Genomic DNA, 15887 nt, shown 5'->3' with positions numbered 1-15887 from the left:
ATCCAGCAGATTTTTTGGTTCAATACACATTTGTTCAATATGAGTAAGTTTTGTATGAAGCCCTCACCTGAGCACTAGGAGGAAAGAAGAGGAGATGCACAAAGGTGACTAAGATGTAGCTCCTATCCTCAAGAAGTACGTTATCTGGCAAGCAGATGGCCAAGGGAAGTTTTAAAAATGGCCACAGTGGAAGGCCAGGAGAGGCCCTGTGCCCAGGGACAGTGAGCTCAGAGCTGGCTGAGGGAATCTAGGATTTCTTTCTTAAAAAATACAGTGAGAGGTTGGCCAGATGCAGTGACTTATGCCTATAATCCCAGCACTTTGGGAGACTGGGGTAGGAAGATCACTTGAGGCCAAGCATTTGAGACCAGTCTGGGCAACATAGTGAGACCCCCCCCACTCCCCGCATGTTTATGCTGAACATGGTAGTGTGTGTCTGAAGGCCCAACTATTTGGGGTCCTGGCAGATTGAGTCTGCAGTGAGCCATGATCACCACTGAACTCCAGTCTGGGCAACAGAGCAAGACCCTGTCTCAAAAAAAAAAAAAAAAGAAGAAAAGAAAAAAGAAAAGAAAAAAAGTGGTATTTCCCTTGCATTATAAATTTTAAAAAATGAAAAATTGAGACAAAAGAGAAAATCACTCATATTTCTATCACATAATACAACTATTTTAATTTTTTAAACTTCTTTCTCTGGAAATTTTGGGGATTGAAAAAAGCTTTTTATTTTGAAATGATTATAAATTCACAGGAAGTTGCGAGAACAGTACAGAGATGTCCCGTGTACCCTTCACTCAATTTTCCCCAATGGTGACATCTGACACGTGTATAGTACAGCTTCAGAGCCAGGGAAATGACATTGGTCCAATCCCCAGATGTCATTCAGATTTCACCAGTTTTACATGATAGAGCTTTTTGCTAACAGAGTTACAATAGGCTTATATGTGTGGTCCATATCTTATTTCCTGAATTAACTTTATCTCATGCAGCTTTTTAAACATTATTGCATAAATCATTTATAAGGTCTACATAATGAACATTCACCCACGTCAAGTAACAGTTGGCTAAATTTTTCCCCCTTCTGAAATTTACATTACCTCCAGTTACACCGTTAGGAACAAGGCTTCTGTACTTTATATTCTTCTTATATACATACTTCTACATTTTATATTCTTTTTTCTCAGAATAAATTATCTAAAGAAGAAAGGAAGGAGATACAGGATGATAAATGCTTACGGGGGATATTTAATACTTTTTTCTTAAGATAGGACAGATTTAAACATATGCTGGTTTTGGGTCTGACCAAGTACAGAGGGAGCAGTGGAAGATACAGGGGAGAGGGCTTCTGACTGGAAAACACACAGGAGGGTTTGGGGACATGGGAGGCTGAGAGCATTCATGTCCTCAATTTTTTTACCCCTCCCTGCCTGCAAGCCCTTTGCCGTGTGACTTTGGAGTTCTTCCCATAAAAGCACAGTATTTATTTCCCTACTCTGTAGGGCTTGCTTTGGCATGTAGAATGAAGCAAAGGGTCAGTGTGCCAGTTCTGAGCCTAGGCCTCAAGGGGCATTGAGTGTTTCCAGGGCTGTCTCTTGAGCCTCTGTCATAGATATGAAAATGCACCCGAGCCAGCCTGCTGGAGGTGAGAGACCAGGGAGCAGTGCGGGATCTCCCCAGCTGCCTCTGCCAAGGGTGGCCTAGATCAGCCAACAGCCCTGAACCCCTCACACTTGATGTGTCCAGCCCAAATCAGCAAAGCTGCCTGACTGACTCGAAACACAGAAGCAGTAAAGTTTATTATTGTATGTCATAGAGGTACTGATGACTTTTTACCTGGGAATTTTGCAGCAAAAGCTGAGCTGCTTGAACACCTCCCGGGTTCAAGCAATTCTCCTGTCTCAGCCTCCCGAGTAGCTGGGACTACAGGCGTGCACCACCACACCCGGCAGTTTTTTGTATTTTGAGTAGAGATGGAGTTTTACCATATTGGTCAGGCTGGTCTCAAACTCTTGACCTCAGGTGATCCACCTGCCTCAGCCTCCCAAAGTGCTGGGATTACAGGCATGAGCCACCATGCCTAGCTAGGAATTAAACTCTTAAAGGCGTTTAAGAGTTCCTGTGAGTCAGAGAGTCTCAGAAAGGGAAGGATCTGCGGAGTCATTCAGACCACCCTTTCATTTAACAAGTGAGAAAAAAGAAGCCAGAGGGGGAAGGGACTGGCCCAGGGTCACGTAGCTCATAAACACCGCAGCAGCAATGAAAACCCAGAGATTTTTACTTCTCTTCCTTCGTTCTTTTTCTTCCATTCTCATCAAACCCGAAGAACAGGGATGGATGGTTGTTATAATACTGGGCCAGGAGGAGAGGCTTTAAATCAGAGTCCAAGGCAAAGTCCCTTTCAGAAAGCTCTGCTGTCCTGAGCGCCTTCCTCAGTGCTTTGCCCACACGGCACTGTGCAACGCTGCCACGGCACCTCATGCCTCAGTGTGCTCTGGTTGTACCTCATGTCCCCCTGATCAAGAGAAATCTCCTGGAACAGTCAGAGGCTGGTCATACCCCAGGGTGAACGCCCTGGGCCCAGAGTTAGGATTCACAGAATTGCGTGCTGAAACCTCCCAACAGTGATTGAACTCTGGGTTCTGACACATGAGAGGATCAGGACCAACTGAGTCTAGAATATCTAAAATGCCCTCTGAAATGCTACTTTTCCAGCAGTGGCAGAGAGCAGGATGAGCAGTGGGGACAATATAGGGAGGGGAAGACTGTGCTCCCAGACACTAGCCCAAATATACACCAGAGCCTGGGCCCGGTGGGTTCTGGTCCTGCCCTGTGTAACTTGCTCTGCAGCTTTGGGAAGATCCCCTCCCCTATCTGGTCCGTGGTCTCCCAATCTGTGACATGAAGGCGTGGACTGGATGGTCACTGAGGCCCCTCCCAGCTTGGCCATATGTCCAGCCTCGGACTACGTGTAGACTCAAAGCAATTAGCCAAGAAGAGGCGTCTCCAGACACTTCCTCTTGCTCCACCCTGCCTCTGTGTCTGGTTCCTCTCCTGGCATTTTCTATTTTCTGCTCTGTCTGGACAGAAGGGCTTGCTTGGCTCTGTCTGTCTCCCAGCCTTCCCTAGGAAATTGTCTTTGCTTGGAGCACAATGACGCACAGGGGTGCCCCCTGCCGCTCAGCTCTGCACCATGGGTTCCCAAGGGCCACAGAACAATGGGGTGGAAGGGGAGCCTTCGGGTCAAAGTCTTGGGCAGCTGCCAGGCAGAAGGGAATTGCAGAGGCTGGCCCTGGTGCAGGGTCCCAGGGCTTTCCCTTCTCTCTCTGCACTGTCTCCTTGGCCTGGGTGAGCAGAAGGTCCTGGATGCTGCAGGCACAGAGGCGGGAGGCAGAACAGCAAGGACCTGGGATGGGTAGGAGTGACTCTTCAAGGATGAGGTCTGGAGACCAGAGCAGGAAGCCCTCAGAATAGAGAGAACATGGGCAAGGTGGTCAGCAGGCTGGTGGGCAGCGCCACTCAGATCCCTTCCCTAGGGCAGAATGGTCACAAAACCTGGGCACGGGGGCCTATTCTGGAGTGGCCTGGCCCAAACAGCAAATTGTTGTGAACCCCCATACTTTAACTTAAAAATCCAGTGCCTGTCACATGACGGACGCTCAGTAGATGTTTACTGAATTAATGTGAATCCTGCATTCTACCGCATCACCTGTGTAATTCCTGATTTTTGAGCTCTTGAGGGCTTCTCGTACCCTCAGCTCACTACCTTGTGCCCTCTGAGAAGCAGGGCAGGGATGGAGAGAGCTCTGTGTGTGTTTTCAGGCACCCTGAGCCATCACTGGGCCAAGCCACTGCACCTGCCAGGGCCCTGGTTTTCCCATCTGTGAGACAGGTTAGAGAGGCAGGATCGCAGACCTCAGTCAGTTCAGGGATGGCAACTGCTGGCACTCCAGTGTCCAACAGTATGTCTGAGAGAGCTGGCGAACTGAGCACTGGGGCAAGGTCTGAAGGGAAACTGAACCTCACTAGGGTGAAGCTTGTGCCAAAGCAGCAGGAAAGAGTGTTCCATACTCTGTGCCACCTCTGATTGTGTCTTGAATATTCCATACTTTTATGTTTCTGGGTATGATCAGAAGCTTGGAAAGTTTCCTTGCATTGTGACCCACATGTATATCTGTGTTAAAAAAATGCTGAAGTCTGCATTATACTTTTCAGATTTGTTAATTCATTTGATTATTCATTCATTTATTCATTCATTCAAAAAACATTCATTGAACACCACAGTGTGGCAGATGGTAGAGTCGCTCACTGGGAGGAGACACTCAGTGAAATAAACAATTATCCTGCAATGTGTGAAGTGCTATAAATGGTGGTATGAACAAAGCGTTTAGGATGGTTTGCAATGGCACTCACCTTTTCCTGTGGAGCACAGAGTGTGTCCATATGCTCATCACCATCACTCTCTGAAGAGGGGACAGTGTCTATGGGGGAGGGCACTGAGGCTCAGAGAGGTTAAGTGATCCACACAAGATCACACAGTCCTTGTTTTCTGATGCTAAATCCCATGCTCAAGGGATTACTTTGTATGTTCCCCCACAGCTATGGATATAATGTTATTACTCACCTCCCTTTGGGGTTCTTTTAGTGAATCACTATTGCTTTATTAAGTTTCTTTTGTCCTGTTAAAAAAAAAAACTAAACAAACAAACAAACAAACAAAAAACTAGTAGGCTGGGCGTGGTGGCTCACACCTGTAATCCCAGAATTTTGGGAGGCTGAGGTGGGCGGATCACGAGGTCAGGACTTTGAGACCATCCTGGCTAACAGGGTGAAACCCCGTCTCTACTAAAAATACAAAAAATTAGCCGGACGTGATGGCGGGTGCCTGTAGTCCCAGCTAATTGGGAGGCTGAGGCAGGAGAATGGTGTGAACCCAGGAGGCGGAGCTTGCAGTGAGCTGAGATCCTGCCACAGCACTCCAGCCTGGGTGACAGAGCGATACTCTGTCTCAAAACAAAACAAAACAAAACAAAAAACTCAAAAAACTAGTAAAACTATCTGCTTGACCACTTTTTTTTTTTTTTAATAAAACTGGGCAGTCTGATGGGCTTGTGTTATCCTTTAAGAAAATGAAAATATTTTAAGGTTTTCTTTTTTGGCCCTACCTTGGGCTGGACAGTCATTCCCATCCCTTCCCTCCACAGAGAGCCATGGTCTTTAGACCATCCAGGAGAAACCTGTCCAGGTTTGTGAGCTGTTTGGATCATTGTTGCCACTGTGGGGACCCTTCTCAGCCTCCCATGTATCAAACTGACTTTGCTTTCCTTTCAACCCTCCAGAAATTAGACCCACAAAACACAGAGATGGGTCACATAAGTCAAAGCAGAGGGAGAGACTGGTCAAACCCTTTACCCTCTGACAACAGTGCTCTTCAGGATTCTTGAGAACAGGTGAACACATTTGAATTGAGCCCTGACTTTGCTCTGTGACTCTGTCCCTGTCCTTGAACCTCTCTCAGCTTCCATGACCTCTCTCATCTGTCATACAGATATATAAACAGTCACGCAGCTCACAAAAAGATGCCAGGGTTTACAGAGCAAGTTGTAAAACGTGGCCTCCTTGACGAATGGAGGGTGCCTAGCAGGCTTCTCTAGTGTGTGTGAGCAAGGCAGCAGGAATATTGGAAAGAAACTGGACTTTGGAGTTAGAAGATAAAGTTTCAGACTCTGAAGCTGCCTTTTAGGAGCTGTGTGACTTCAAGCACGTTTCCAATAGCCCTAAGAATCAGCAGCAAAACTAGGATGATGATGGCACCTTCCCCATCCACCTTACTGCCAAGTTGTTAAGAGAATGAAAGCAGCTGAAGCCCTGCTAACCAGGCAATCTGGGCTGCATGCTGGTCAGTGCCAGAACCAGGGTTGAGTTTCTCCTTCAGCAACCGCAGTCCTCCCAGAGGATGGGAGTCTTGTGTGCTTCAGACAGTAAGATCCTGCCAAGACAAGAAAAGGAAGCTGACAATTTCTCACTTCTTTAAGCTATCTCCTGAGCTCCCTCCACAGGCCCACATCACCCCCACTAGCCTTCTGTACTCCCAAAACACTTTTCAAAAGGGCTTGTCTCTCTTCCTCCTGGGGCAGCACCAATACTCTGTCTAGTCTGGAGGTGGATTTGATGCTTCATACTCTAGAAAATGCGGGGCTGTTGTGTGGCAGTGGCACCCACCATGGGAGTCCCACTTTTTTACCCTACAAATCTCCTCTGGGCTGGTGCTAGGTTCCTAGGTTTGGGTTCACTCCACTATGAGGGGCTCAGCCCAATTGGAGTCAAGAGGAAACAGCCCAGCTACCGACTTGTATGGGGACCCTCTGGGAAGGTTTGCTGGTGGGAAGGCCGTCTCCGGCTGCTCCTCAAGTGTTGCCGGGGTGTACTCTGCTCTGCCTGCAGGCCTTCCCAGCCCAGGAGGACCCATTCCACCTGTTGGAGATTTGCCGGCTACCTCCAGGTGGCCAACGAGGGTGTGGCAACTTCACAAATAAGGAAAACCAGGATAAGAGGCAATGTTTGCCTCTGTGAAACAAGTTTGCGATAGTTTTGTGATAATTCTGATTAGGCTGTTCCAAAACCATTGTTTTACCAACAGTAGCTCTCCTCCAGTATTTTTTTTCTTCCTTTTTCTTTTTAGAAATCAAAGGCCATGACTGTTCACCTTTCCTTTGAAGTGTTATGTCTATTTGCTTATTTGATTCAGATAGGTTGAGAACCATATGACGCTGCTTTTTAAGTAAAATTTTCCTTCTTTAAGCCACTGATCTATAGGAAACAAAGATCTGTAGAATAAAACAAAGTATACCATACAATGAATTTGACTAAATAGAAAATATGCATTCATATTTGAAGGCAAGACACATAAGTTATATCAGTAATCACTGACCATATGCCAACTGTCAACATAACCTAAGGTGGTAAATGCTCTACCAGTGCTCAGGTTGTCTCTAGAAATTCCATCAGGTCTTCTAGGAGAATGACATTTTCTGTGTGGTATACCCATTCTTAAAAATATTTAACATAAGTACCCACATAAGGTTTTTCTTACATATATTGCAAAAATAATTTTGGGAGAAAATCCATAAGCATGTCACATAATATTCTATTATACAGAATATAGTTGAGAAAAGTTGCCTACAAGAGCAAAAGCAAAGGCAGATTTTGTGGGTTCCTGGTACCAGGGTACACATCTAGCCCAGCTTAGGACAGTGGAAGACAGTCAGGAATGTCCAGACCCCTCCCAGATTCTTGAAGACTTGAGCTCTGAGGTTCTGCAAACCTGTGGAAGATGTCCCCTTCCACTGGAGGGCTTGACAAGGCCAAAGCAATCAGTTCAAGCAACTTCCCACACCCTCGGGTTTCTGCCTATAATTCAAACCATAGGAGAGGTACAGCTTAACTTTGTCTCTTCCCTCATTTTTGTTCTCATCTGAGAGGGCACTGAAACCCTCAGCCTTCCTTCAGTCAGTCCAGTACAGAGCTGGACCTGACCCAAAAGGCCATCAGTCTGTCTCGCACTCCAACACCAAGGACAGCCACTGACTGAATTCTTCAGTGACAAAGAACTCAGTGTTCTGGGCAACCATCTATTTTATTTTCACATCACTCAAAATAGTTGGTCCTTATATTGAGCTAAAATTGGCCTCCCTGAAATTTTAGCCATTGGTTCCAATTTCTTGCTGGGAAGCTATGCAGAATGCAGTGTATGCCTTCTTTCACATGACTGCCCTTACAAATAGATGAGGGTAGGTCTCCGGCCAAAGCATCCAGTTCCTTCAACTTAGGGAAGAGTGTTTGTTAGTGATTTGGGGGATTTGGGCCGCACTCCAGAATCCTATTAAAACTGTGGATCATCTCCCCAGAAAGATGTACACACATCTACATACACCCCCGTTTGCAAACATCCTTCCCCTTCTGAGCCTACCCATGAATCTCTTCAAATGTCAATGGACCCTTGGTATACACCTTGCATTGGAACTCTAAAACCAGATGCCGGAGGTGGAAGGGTACTTAATGACCCAGTCTCCTCACTTCAGAGATAAAGAATCCATCTGTAGGCACTTTGCTCCTGGCTTGCTGGCCCCGGCATCAGGCCTTGGCTGCAATCGAATGGTAGTAGAGCCTTCAGTAGTGCAGGGTAACAAAAGAAGTTTGAGAGCTGTTTTGGTGTTTCCTCCCCGGGTGGGGAGGTCAATTAGTGCAACAACTCTGGCCTGTCTCCATCTCATCACCTGGGGCTTCCTCAGGGAAGGGAGTGACTGAATTTGCTTGCTGAATTTGGGCAGAACAAATCCAGTTTGCTTAGTTGCTTTCCACCTGTCTCCTTGGGAGTGAGTTTCCCTCTAACCCCCATAGACCACGTGACTCCCCTCTTCCTCTTCATTTCTAAGTCTTAGCTAGGCGGGACCCTCTGATGGTGTTTTTGTCCGTAAAAATGCTGATGCTGTAGCTCCCATCAGCTGCTCCTGGACTTTCCTTCTCAATGTTTTCTGAACTCGATCAGAAGAGAGGTGCCCTCCCCATCAGTCTCCTCTTAGAAATGTGGAATTGTTGCCAGGAGCGGTGGCTCATGCCTGTAATCCCAGCAATTTGGGAGACCAAGGCAGGTGGATAACCTGAGGTCAGGAGTTTGAGACCAGCCTGGCCAACATGGTGAAACCCCGTCTCTACTAAAAATACAAAAATTAGCCAGGCATGGTGGCAGATGCCTGTCGTCCCAGCTACTCGGGAGGCTGAGGCAGGAGAATCGCTTGAACCCAGGAGGCAGAGGCTGCTGTGAGCTGAGATCGTGCCACTGCACTTCAGCCTGAGCAACAGAGTGAGACTCTGTCTCAAAAAAGAAAAAAAAAAAGAAACATGGAATTGTACAGGACAGACTGTTTTGTAAGCTGCCTCAGAAATATTTTTTGCTTAACAGTATACTGTGATGCTTCTCCATGTCATTAAATATTCTGGATTTTGGAGGAGACTCTAGAGGCAGAGAGGGAGATAAAGAGACAGACACAGAGACACAGGAGACAGAGAGAAAAAGGAAGAACATGAAGGAAGGAGGAGAAGGAGGAGGAAGAACTGGAAAACAAGAAAGATATAGAGACATAAGAGAGACAGACCGAAGTGAGGCAGGGAGAGAGGGAAGAATCTGGAGTCTGAAGGAAGCTGAATCATAAATAGGAGGGGTGGTGAGGCAAGGATCAGAACAGGACTGGGCTTTGGTCACTGGGTAACTCAGGGATCTTTTGCTGCCCCTTCAACACTGACAATTACCACACTTGCTGCATTCCCTGAGGACCATCTTGAGGGGCCTCTCAGTCTCCAATAAGCCCAGAGGTGATGTGACTCCCTGGGGAGCAGTGTGCATGCAATGGCAGGTTGGCAGGGAAGTCAGATGCAGGCCAGCACTCCAGTGCGTCTCATGGGACACAACTTCTTGACCCTCTAGTGTCCTGGTTGTCCTCCGGGGATGACAACTATTTTGGCAGTGACCTCATAGAATGTGATTTTTATCATTAAGCGTGCATAGATTTTTCAACTTAAACTTTGTCATTTTTGCTTTACAAAAGTATTCTGCAAGTTACCCTGGCACCACTTCTTCTTGAGACGGCTCCCCTATCCTGGGCCTTGTAGCCCCAGCCTGGGGCAACTCTCTTCTTTGCTCTGTAGCACCCAGGCCCTTCTCTGTCACAGTTCTTATCACACTGCATTGAAATGATCTGAGAGCTCATTGCTGGCAGGGAGCAGGTATTATTCATCTCTGTCTCCCTGGAGTCCAGCTGGCAAATTATCTGATCAGGTGATTCTCAAACTGGGCCCAGCAGAGTCCCTGCACTTCCAAGGAGGTGGTGGTATATAAGGCTCCCCAGCAAGGGGAGGTGGTTTGGGGCACTGTTGGGGGGACCCCAGGTCCCCGGTCCTCTATTTTTAACCAGAGCAGCTGTGCTTTTTCTGGTTATGTATTGAATTTCCAAGTGAGGTTTCACTTTAAAAAGAGTTTTCCTTTCTTTAAAACAAAAGTTTCAAGAATCACCAATCTAGTCTGTTTCCATGGGTCATATGTATTTTACACATTCACAGGAATTGCAGAGGAAAATCTAATATCTGAGCACTAACCTGCCTTTTTCTTCCTTCTCTAGTCCCATTTTAGGGTTAACATTACCGCCTTCAGCCCTCCCCTCTCATGGGGAAAAGGATTGGAAGAGGACTGAATAACTGTTGTAGAATGAAAATGCTTGTCCTCTAAAGAATTACATCCGTGACAAGAGGGGGATGTTTCTAAGGAACAGGGAAACTTTATGGCCAAATTACTTGACCTTTATTCTTTCAAGTCAAAACCAAACTGATGAGTATGTGTAAGTGCTTTAGGTGACACCAGGGTGCACACGGTATCGCCTGGCCTGGTACCTTTCAGCTAAGTTGGGAAGGTAAGACTTACTACCTGAACAACTGGGATTGTAAGTGTTTCTGAGGCAGGCTACAGCTGCAAAATTTCCCTGTACACTGTGCAAGTAAAAACAGAACTGTGTGGTGGAAAGAACAACTCTGGGTCCCAATGCCTGGATTCTGGTCTCTGGGTCCACTTTACAACTGTGTGTTCTCAGATACGTTATTAACCCCTAGTCTCAGATTCATTCCCAAACAGTTCTTTATTCTGATTATCAAATAAGATAGTATATGTGAACTGAACATCTTTTATAAACTATAAAGAGTAGTTAGAAATGATTATTATTGGTGATAATGAACCTGAACCTGAAGGTGGGGGTGGGACGATGTTATCTTCCCAGCAGCAGAGGGCCACTTATCCAGGAGAGAAGAGGCCTCAGGGATTTCAGAAATTTCCTTTGTCAGGTAGCTTTGGTCTTATTCTCCTCACTGAAAAGAAGTAGGTTCTCTTGTTTATAACTCCAGACCTGTGGAATCTCTGGTCTGATTAACCTATGTAGATTGCACATGCTGATAAGGAACGAAAATCCAAGCAAGCATGGACCAGCTTGGCCTCTTCCCAGTAAGGACCTGCCATGGATTGGTGCTTAGTTGCCCCTGGTGTCTATTATGGACTGGCTGGAGAGTGACCAATAGCTTAAATGGAGGAGTGTGCTGGGGGCTGGCACCAGCCAGACACCTTGGGTGGAACTGTGAGAGCCAAAACTATTTCCTGATTAGAACACCTTCTTGTCCCCCACCAGCCCCTGACCCCTCCAGCTCAGGGGAGCAGATAAACTGAGGTGCAAGGATGACAGGAAGGTTGCTAAGCAGTTTGCTGTTGAACTGTGGAAGCAGAAGCAGACATGCAAAGGAAACCATGGCCCAGAGAAGTGAAGTGGCAGCTACAAAATGGCCAAACCAAAACTAGACCCATTCCTTCTGGTTCCACTTCCAGAATCCTTCCCATGGTGTCCTCTGCTTTCACCTCTCCAAAGGAGGACACGTATGTTTGCTCTTCACACCCCACCCTTCCTGCTCGTTCATTCCCTTCCCTAAATGCTAAGGAAGCCTTATCAAGGCTTCAGGGTGATCACATCTGTAATGTAAGTTACAAGAAAAAAATGCTCACAGGCCATCAGTGTTGACTTACGTTATTTTTATAATTAAATATATACATATATAAAACTAGATATAAATTCCTAAACCATATAGCTCTAAGACTAAAATAAATGTACAGATTAAATATCATCCAACGATCATAACAATAAAGTTAAAAGTGTCTCTAATCTAACTTAATGAAGGAGGTGGTTTTGCTTGAAGATGACTGCCTCTCATAAAATGACGGCCATGGTTCAAGTTCTTCAGCATCCAGCTTGCCATGTACCATGTATTAGTCGGTTCCATTTTAATAACTGCAAAAGCGCGGTACAGTAATATCACGTGGCCTTCACGTGGAACAAACTCATTATTTCCATATTGCATCTGCCCCTGTGCTTTCCTCAGTTGTTCATGCCAATGAAAGTACTGCTACTTATTGCCAAATGTGAAGGACAGGTTTGCAGTGCAGTCCTGAATTGTGAGATGTCATCTGGATGATTCAGATAATGTTTATACTTTAACTTAGCATAGTAATGAGAACAATGAATATAAAGATTCTCCATGAAAAGCTCATGGAGCCCTTATCATATATTCACGGGTGGCTGTTTTGTCCTGGGACTTTGGAGAAGAAAAAGAAAAGCTCTTTGTGAGATGGCAGATGGGGATTTTGCTCCACACTGCTCCCTCATGGTGGCCTCTTCCTCAACCACACAGTCCCTAGTGTCTACCTACCCAGCGCAGTTCTAGAGGCGTGTCAGTCAGTGCCTAAGAGGGGAAGGGGAGAGAGCAACAGGGAATCTTCACATGTTGGGTGGGCTGAGCATCTTGGGCAACAGGATGAGAATATGGGTGGGGTAACCTAGGTCTTGGTTAAGTCTGAGCTCTTTATCTCACATGCTCCTCCTTCTTTGCCTCCCACAGCCACTTCTGCAGGTACCATGGCTATCGTTGAAAAGTGGCACAGTGTCTGTCCTTGAGGAAGAGTCTCAGACCCTGGGAGGGGGATGTAGTCCCTCTTAGAGTCAGTGGTTGGGACTCCCAAGGCAGAAGCAGCAAGTGGAGTAGGCCCACAGGAAATGGGCTGCCCCTGGGCTCCCTCCGAAGCTGGAGACAGGATAGCTGCCCCAGGAGCAGGGTTTGGACTGCAAGACCATCTGGAGAACTCAGGATTCTCCAGCCCCCATCTCTGCCCATGTTAAACTGTTGGCCTGGGCCCTGGTAACGTCACCAGCGTTGACAGTGGTTTCAGGAGGCTTTTTTCAAACACTTAAGGGCTGGAATCACAGGCTCTTCACTACTATGTACCCTCTCAAGATATCAAAATCCTACCCTTTCATAAAGACCCTGCTAAAATGCTGTTTGGAATCACACAGACCAGCAATCAAATCCAAGTTCTACCAGTTACTCACTGAGCCACGTTTCTTAATGCTTGTGGATCTCAGTGCTTTTACCTGTAAAGTGAGAGTAATAGTGCCTTCTGCTCAGACTTACGGTGAGAACTAAATAAGATAAGGTCTTTAAGATGCACAACCTGCTGGGCATGGTGGCGGGCACCTGTAGTCCCAGCTCCTCTGGAGGCTGAGGCAGGAGAATGGCATGAACCCTCAAGGCGGAGCTTACTTGCAGTGAGCCGAGATTGCACCACTGCACTCCAGCCTGGGCGACCGAGTGAGACTCTGTCTCAAAAAAAAAAAAAAAAAAAAGAAAAGGAAAAAGAAAAAAGAAAAAAAAGATGCACAATCCAATTCCTGGCTCATGAGGCATTTGATGATTATAAGGCCCTGGTGTCCTCCTCAGGGCCATGGCAGGTCACATCCTTGTTGAGTCGAATACTTTTGAACCCCCTGGATGTTTACAGGCTTCCACTCTAGGGCTTTCCAGGGCTAACTGCAACTAGCTATGGCCACACTGCTGGCTCCATGACCTTGCCTACTCCAGTCACCGTTTATTGGCCCTGCCACTAGATCCTCAGAAGATGCTGCCACTCTCCTCTGAACAAGAACAGTCCTAGGTTTTATTCTGTGATTTTCATTTTTTCATCCAGAGGACTTTCCCATGCCCCGAACTGCCTGTGTAAGCTGCGTATTTGGCCCTTCTCTGGTGTGTGTTATGCTCCAGTCTGGAGTTGTGGTGAAGCCAGGAGCTATTCTGAGATCTTTCCGCTATTTCAGGCTCTAGCTTAGACGTGGGGAGTGAATCCAGCACTCTCTGCCCATGTCTCAGCCACAACTTCCAAGACTGGTCCTTTTTATGTTCCTGACACCCTCAGATCCAAAATAGCCCTGACCTGGTGGTGGTGCCTGGGACCAGCTCAGATGTAGCAGGGATGTGCACGTGCCATCCAGCCTTCAGCTAGGCTAGAGAGAGTTCTGGAAGAGTTAGGTCTTGGGGAGGGGGGTGGGGAGAACTGAGCTCCAGAGAAGCAGCCAGGGTTACACCCTCACCCCACAAACTGGCAGATATTTGGGGGCTGGGGGCCACTCCTTGTGGAACAGCAGCTGCTTCCAGTCCTGGCCAGATAAAGGAGGAGTGCATTTTCTGCCTGCCAACTTCTCAGGTTGTATACCTCTTCCTGGGCTAGCTAGCATTCATTCATTTATTCCATAGATATTACTGATTGCCGACTATATGCCAGTCAGTTTAGGCTCTGGGGTATAACTGTGGCCAAAACAGACAAAAATCCCTGCTCTTGTGGAGCTTACAAGTAACAAAAATCATAATAAATAAATTGCATTGGCCGATCTAGCTTGCAAAGCACTTTTCCATGCCATTTCTTGGTAGAACATCCAATTGAATACTCTGTGCTAACACAATGCGTGTGGTTCTCCACTTGCCTGTCCTCAGTTCATCCTTCTAGCAATCCCTGAGTTAGACACCACTCCATTTTACTGACAAGGGAACAAAGACTCTAGAAGAGGCAGTAAATTCTGTGAGGTCCACACAGCCAGGAAGTGAATCTTAACCCAAGTATGTCTGACTCGAGAGCCCAAGCAAGATCTCAACCACTGTGCACAGAGAAGCTGGTGGCACCCACTTGCAAATGTAGAGGCTCAGTGAGATGCAGAGTTTGGAGAAGGCAAGTTGTTCTGTTGTTCTAAGGAATGATGAAACTTCACAGGTAGAAGGAAGTTAACTTGGAGGTTGCCAAAGACAGGCCTCCTTCTACCTCAGCCCGGCTGGATGAAGAACTGGACATTGCTGAAGCACTTTTGGGCTCTAGGGCACTTCCTGCATGTGGGGCAGTCCGTACCATGGCTGGACACTGTGATGACTTGATGGTCCTTCCTGTTTGGGGAGGAACTGTCTGCTCCAACCTGTCCACCTGGCAGGCCCCTTGGGGACTCCCTTCCTTCAAACAACCCTACGCAACTTGGCTCTAATTTGCTTCTTTCTCACCCCAGTAAACAGCATACCTCAGAGCGGGTGCGGCTGCCTCCTCTGCATTCTCACAGCTTGCAGCCGCACATCTGACACAGTGCTTATCTCCCTGTGTGGGAACATCCCTGCCTCATGCCCGTCTGTGCCACTGCACAGCACGGTGCTGGCACATGCGAGGTGCTCAGCCCATGGTTTTATTGAGTGGCTGATGAAGGAATGGATAATATCTAGCCATTTTCAGTTGCCTGGAGAGATTGGGCCAGTTATTATTTGGCTGCAGCTACCTCACAAAAGAGAAATGGTCCTCTTTCATCTTTCCTACAGTCTGGGTCATGATATTAATGTGGCCTGTGGCTTTCAACAAGTATTTGTGGCTTCAGAGTCTCCTTGTTTGAAGGCATTTCTGGAGGCTTTGGCTGGCACTATAATTCCTGAAATGACAGTTGATGTGAGATGACTGGGGGCTGAAGGAAGCTGGGATGTCGTGGTGTCTTAATCATAAACTGCCCAACCACCAAAGAAATGGATCGTTTCTCGGAGGTCTAGAAGGACACGCAGTGAGATCCCTTAATGCCATGGAAGATGCCAGGACAATGCACATGTCCATGGCTCTGTGTGGGGTCCTTCTTCTCTGAAGCTGCTGCTGTCCCAGAAGATCAACATGTGGCAATCCACAGCCTGCCTGCCATTTGGATGGCCCTGCAATCAACCCTGCAGGAAGGTTCTCCCATGTTTTTCTACCTGCTTCTGTTGTTAAAAAATCTAGAGGGTCCCACAAGATTACTGTTCAAATGGCTCTCCTGGGACCCTCCCTTAGCATGGACCTTCTTGCCACAAAGGGAAAATAACCGAGCAAAAAATACCTTTGGATTCCTCAACACCGGAGGTTGGTTGGGTAATCTATCTTTAAATCTCTATTCCTTCTCAACCAAATAAAATCCTTTTTTTTT

Source organism: Colobus angolensis, unplaced genomic scaffold (genome assembly GCF_000951035.1).
Source record: "Colobus angolensis palliatus isolate OR3802 unplaced genomic scaffold, Cang.pa_1.0 Scaffold124, whole genome shotgun sequence".
NCBI lineage: Eukaryota > Metazoa > Chordata > Mammalia > Primates > Cercopithecidae > Colobus > Colobus angolensis.
This window is presented reverse-complemented; position numbering follows the sequence as displayed.